The sequence below is a fragment of the Mirounga leonina genome, unplaced genomic scaffold (assembly GCF_011800145.1).
Source record: "Mirounga leonina isolate KUSES-001 unplaced genomic scaffold, KU_Mleo_1.0 Mir_418, whole genome shotgun sequence".
NCBI lineage: Eukaryota > Metazoa > Chordata > Mammalia > Carnivora > Phocidae > Mirounga > Mirounga leonina.
In genome coordinates, this window is record NW_023270739.1 from 17,503,587 (window position 1) to 17,508,458 (window position 4,872).

Here is a 4,872-nt window from a genome sequence, read left to right on the forward strand (position 1 = left end):
CCCTATTCCCACCCCCCATCTCTTTAGCACCCAAGGCTGGGCGCTGATGTCAGCCTGTCCCAACTCTGGTCCTTCTCTGTGCCACTGCTGGTACCCAAGGCCATGTGCAAGTTGTCTTCTGACTTCCAGCTTTCCTCTCCCTTTTACTTCCACATTTTAGCTCAGGTAGGGTCATGAAAAAGGACAATCAAAATGAATTACAAATTGCACTTTAATTCTTTTTGGCAGCTCTTTCTAATTAGCAAGAACTAAAATGTAGTGTCTAATTAATTAACCTCTCTTAAGGCCATCTGAACCTCTGCCCAAACAATACCACTCCAAGTCCTTGAGATATTCAGTGTCCTCAATAAAATTAAGATTGAAAATACCGGGCCTCTTGGTTGAGGAATTGATGGACAAATACACCTTAGATTTACTAAGACCCCTGTGCTGTCAGGTGACACTGAGATCTTTAAGAAGCCTCCTGTCTCCTGCTCTGCAACAGAAAGGGGTGGTCTCCCTACCTCACATTCTTGAGGGGAACAAAGGCCAACAAAGAATTATGATACTGTCATGGCTATTAAAGAAACCTGGCCGCCAGGAGCACGCAGTTCTGTCGTTGCAGGATTCACAGATGACTTCACCAAGGAAATGACATTTGAAAGATGAGGTTCAGGATTTGTGTTGTCGCCAGTAAAATTTCTTAAAGACAAGCTTGTCGTTCAAATTTTCTGATGTTTTATTCATTTCCTGTGTTTTCAGGAGTAAAATATGAACTGCTATAACCTTGATGAAAGCTGTGTTCTAAATCTTTCCAGGAAAATGCCTTTTTTCAGATGATAGACTGAGGAAAACTAGTTTTCCTCTTTTCAGCATGCTCTGAACTAGAACTATTTGATTTACTACTAACTGCCTGAATGTGATTATATTGATTTGACAATGGAAGAGACTGACTCTCTGTGATTAACATTTTTAATAACATTTTAATTCTGGAGTTTAGTAACTACTCTGCAAATACTCATTCTTTAAACTATTAATGTGAAAAGTAATTTAGTTTTCATTTGCCCACGATCAACTTGACTTAGAATTTGGTCCATTATCAAAGATTTAACAAATTGGACATTTTAAAATATTGCTTCTATTGACTGATCAAAGCTTAATATACTTGTATATTACTTATTATAGCATTATTACATCATATGAGAGTTTGTCTATGTGTCCATCCATCTCCCCACTGGGAGGCAGGAATCATGTCATATTTCAGTGTATCACAACACCTAGCCCATTATTTGGCCCATATTAGGTATTTGACAAATATTAGTTGAACCAATTAGTGTGAGAGAAAAAAAAAATGTTTGCCTGTGGGGGAAGGGTGATTGGGAAGACCTTAGGAGACCTGAGTTATAGGTTTTATTCTATAGATCTCAATCATCTTCCTCACACAGGAAAGACTATTACATGAAACTATTTTACAATTCACTTTGGCCAGGCCTTAGAACTCTGTCAGAACTGTAATGTCTGTTCTGTTGAGGCACAAACAAATGAAGTTCTTCCTGGAACTGGATGGTTGAGGAAAGGGTCCATGAGTGGGCTTCATGGGGTTCATGAGTTCCCTAAGAATTACATTCAAAATTGGGTGTGTATGCACATTTTTTTTTTCTGGGATAGGGAGAGGATCCATAATTTTCATCAGATTTTTAGTGGTAAGCCTGATCCAACAGAGATTTAAAAAATTAACGGCATAGCAAATATTTTACACCCAAAACATAACCTTTAAAGAAAATTACAGTGATGGAGAATTATAGCTACATATTAGATCCTTTTGCTATAACAATAATGACCCCCTTGGATCCAGGCTTTAATTTGCTATACCCAAAAAAATATATAGATAAAATGAAATAACAATCTTTGTTTTTCAAAATTCCAAAATTAAAAAAAATTAAATTATATAAAGTATTTAACCCTTCATAGTTAAATCTGAGGTTTTTAAATGGAAATGTAAAATCCCCAAAGTATTTTTCTGAAACAAAACAAAAACAAAAACCCAATAACATAAGATGTCAAAGAAACAGATACATCAAGTTCATGTTTTCAGACTTTAAATCAATGTTTATAGCACATTCTATAAAATTTGGCAAATTTGTAACAATTGTACAATTATTTACATATACTATAATTAATTACATATATGCATACATATTCATTTTTAATATATTTAAGCACATATATAGAGTCTTATATATTTATATATAATAACATATATAGTCAACCAATATTAAGACTAACAAATAAATACTATTGACCATTTGACAGTTAGGGAAACTGAGTCACAGAGTGACTAATTAACTGTTAGTAAGAATGAATCCAAGGTTTGAAACCAGGTTCCAGAGCCCATGATATCCTGTTCCCAAATGTTGTTGAATATACATAAACCATCTGATTGTCTTACTTTCTAAATCTTCTATTTAAAATATTATTTTATTTATACTTTTTCCCTTAGAAAAAATAGGGAAGTTGCACTGAAAGGTAGAAGGTGTGATGGTCTAGAAGAGGCTAAGTGAGGTTTCCCTAAGTACATCAGGGCCAGCCAGTTGAATCACCCTGCAGAAGTAAACATGAATAGTGAGTTCTTATCTCAAAGAAAAGAGTAGATTATTTGATTTCTGGCTTCCTGGTCTCCATTTCTCAAGTGTCATGAAAATATCACTTCAATTTATAACAAAAACTTTTGCCGGTAATATGTGTTTGGAGTCTGTTTCATGCATTCTGTCTTTGTATGAATGCCTTTCATAACATATCACACTAATTATTGTCACGGCAACATAACTGAATATATGATAAAACAGAATTTGCTTTTAATCCCATGCATTAATATAGGATCCCATTTAAATTTAAAAATTTAATTTAATTAGAAAATTTAACATAGGATCCCATCACATTTACCTTAAATATGCTTTATGTTGTTATCTATCTATCTATACATAATTTTTTCTGAAAACAGACACATGTATCTCATCCTAAAATTCTGAGTGTTGCAATAGCTGTGCAGGTGAAAATGTTTTATATTCAGATCCATTTGGTTGGATGAAGTTGGATCTACCCTATTCTAAATTCATATTTATGAAAAACAGTACCACAAACTTCCATCTCAATGTGAAAGGCAAAAATGTCTACATTAAAAAACTATTTCCTGTGTCCCAAAAAGCAACCTTTGAAAATATTACCTTTCTGATCTTCAGTGAACACCATTTAATAAGAGTCCTATACACCCAGTATTTCCTCTGGAATTTGTTCATCACATGATCTCTCTGACATGAAAAGGGATTATGCAGGACTTGTGTTGTCCAGATCAGGAGAGGAGGAGTATGACCAAATTTGCTAGATGGTAAACTATGAAAAGATAAGATTTAGGTATTATTTTGCTTTATTTCACCCACGGTACTTTACATGGCAGAAGCCCAATAAATGTTTATTGCTTAGAGACTCACAGAAGGTCAGAGCCATGAGGAGACTTAAAAAAAAAAAAAAACACTGGTTCTGGGGTCAGCCTGAGTTCAAATTCTAAATTCCTCCACTTATTAGTTGTGTGACCTTGGGCAAATAACCTAACCTAGCCTAACCTAGGCCTCAGTTCCTCATCTGTAAAATGCGGGTAATAATAATAGTTATAGCATAGGATTGTTGAGGGTGTTGAATGAGTTAATATGTATAAAACCTTTAGAACAGTTATCAATAGATGTTAACCCCTATGATTATTATGTCCAGTTTTCCAGGATTCCCTTAGGAATGCCAATCAAGTAATAATTCCTTTCCATTCCTTTCACCAAGTGGTGGCATTCATAATATTGAACAGACAATACTGTGCCAGGCACCACCAGTCAAACAGGGACCCCAGGCTTGCCAGGCATAACCATTTTGTTGCTGGAGAAGTCCAGGGGAACCAAGGTGCCAGGCGATGGGGGTCTTGGGGCAATGCCTCTTTATTACCAACCAAGTATGGAGGTATTTTAATACTTTATAACTGGTATCAGTGTGTTCTGGCTGCATACCAGTTCTGCTTCACACCTTCCCATCCTAGACATCCAAGTCACAGAACTCCCTAATCACTCCAAAGAGCAAACTTGACCTTACCTGAAACATAGTTAAGTTTCCAATTCCCTATTGAGAGAAGTGAAAATGAACATGATGGGATTATCAGAATGCACATAACAAACGGATATTTGGGAGAGACATTTAAACCCTCTATTTATGAGCACTTGTTAATAAGAGACATTTTAAATATCTCTTTGATACAACATGTGTGGGGAAAGATGGCTTAAAATAACATCCACTCATTCAAAATAAAACTAATAACCAGGAGAAATGCTGAATGGATTTTGCTAGCTGTCTTCTGAGAATAAATTTCACGTGAGAAGAATATGGCCATTAGGGAGGAAAATATTTGCCACAGACTAAGACATTAAAAGTAAACAAAACCCAGAGAAGATTTAAACAACAGTGGCAGGAGAATCCTTAAATGAAAAGAACATGTTAAATGAAAGAGCTCCCTGGTTCTCCATTCATTGACTTGAACTAATGGTTCTCCATTTGATGAAACAACCCAAAGCCCAGAGAGCTAATACTGGGTCACAATAGCCTTTCATGTCAGGTTTGATCTTTCTGCCTCTCATGGGGCACTTTTGTAGGTTCCTCAGAGATTTCCCCTCTGGGAATATACATCTAAACTTCTCAGGACACAGGCAATCTTCTCCTCTGGCCAGCTGCTCGTGCTTCATCTCTCAGCCCTCAGGACTCTGGTAGTTCACCCTTCTCATTTTCAATACTGTATTTACCAGTGTCTGACCACCTCATTTGCAAACTTTGAGGAATATAACATCTCATTTTGGAATGGAA

General features: G+C 35.9%; 1 long non-coding RNA gene across 1 annotated transcript in view; it reads right to left on the minus strand.

Moving 5' to 3' along the window:
• Positions 1-2,211: 2,211 nt before the first annotated feature.
• Positions 2,212-4,872, minus strand: part of LOC117998831 — a 9,846-nt gene continuing 7,185 nt past the window's right edge. The window contains exons 2-3 of the long non-coding RNA XR_004676094.1: positions 3,204-3,369; positions 2,212-2,580 (exon numbers count right to left, since the gene is read on the minus strand). This is a non-coding gene — a long non-coding RNA (uncharacterized LOC117998831). The remainder of the gene's footprint in view (positions 2,581-3,203; positions 3,370-4,872) is intronic.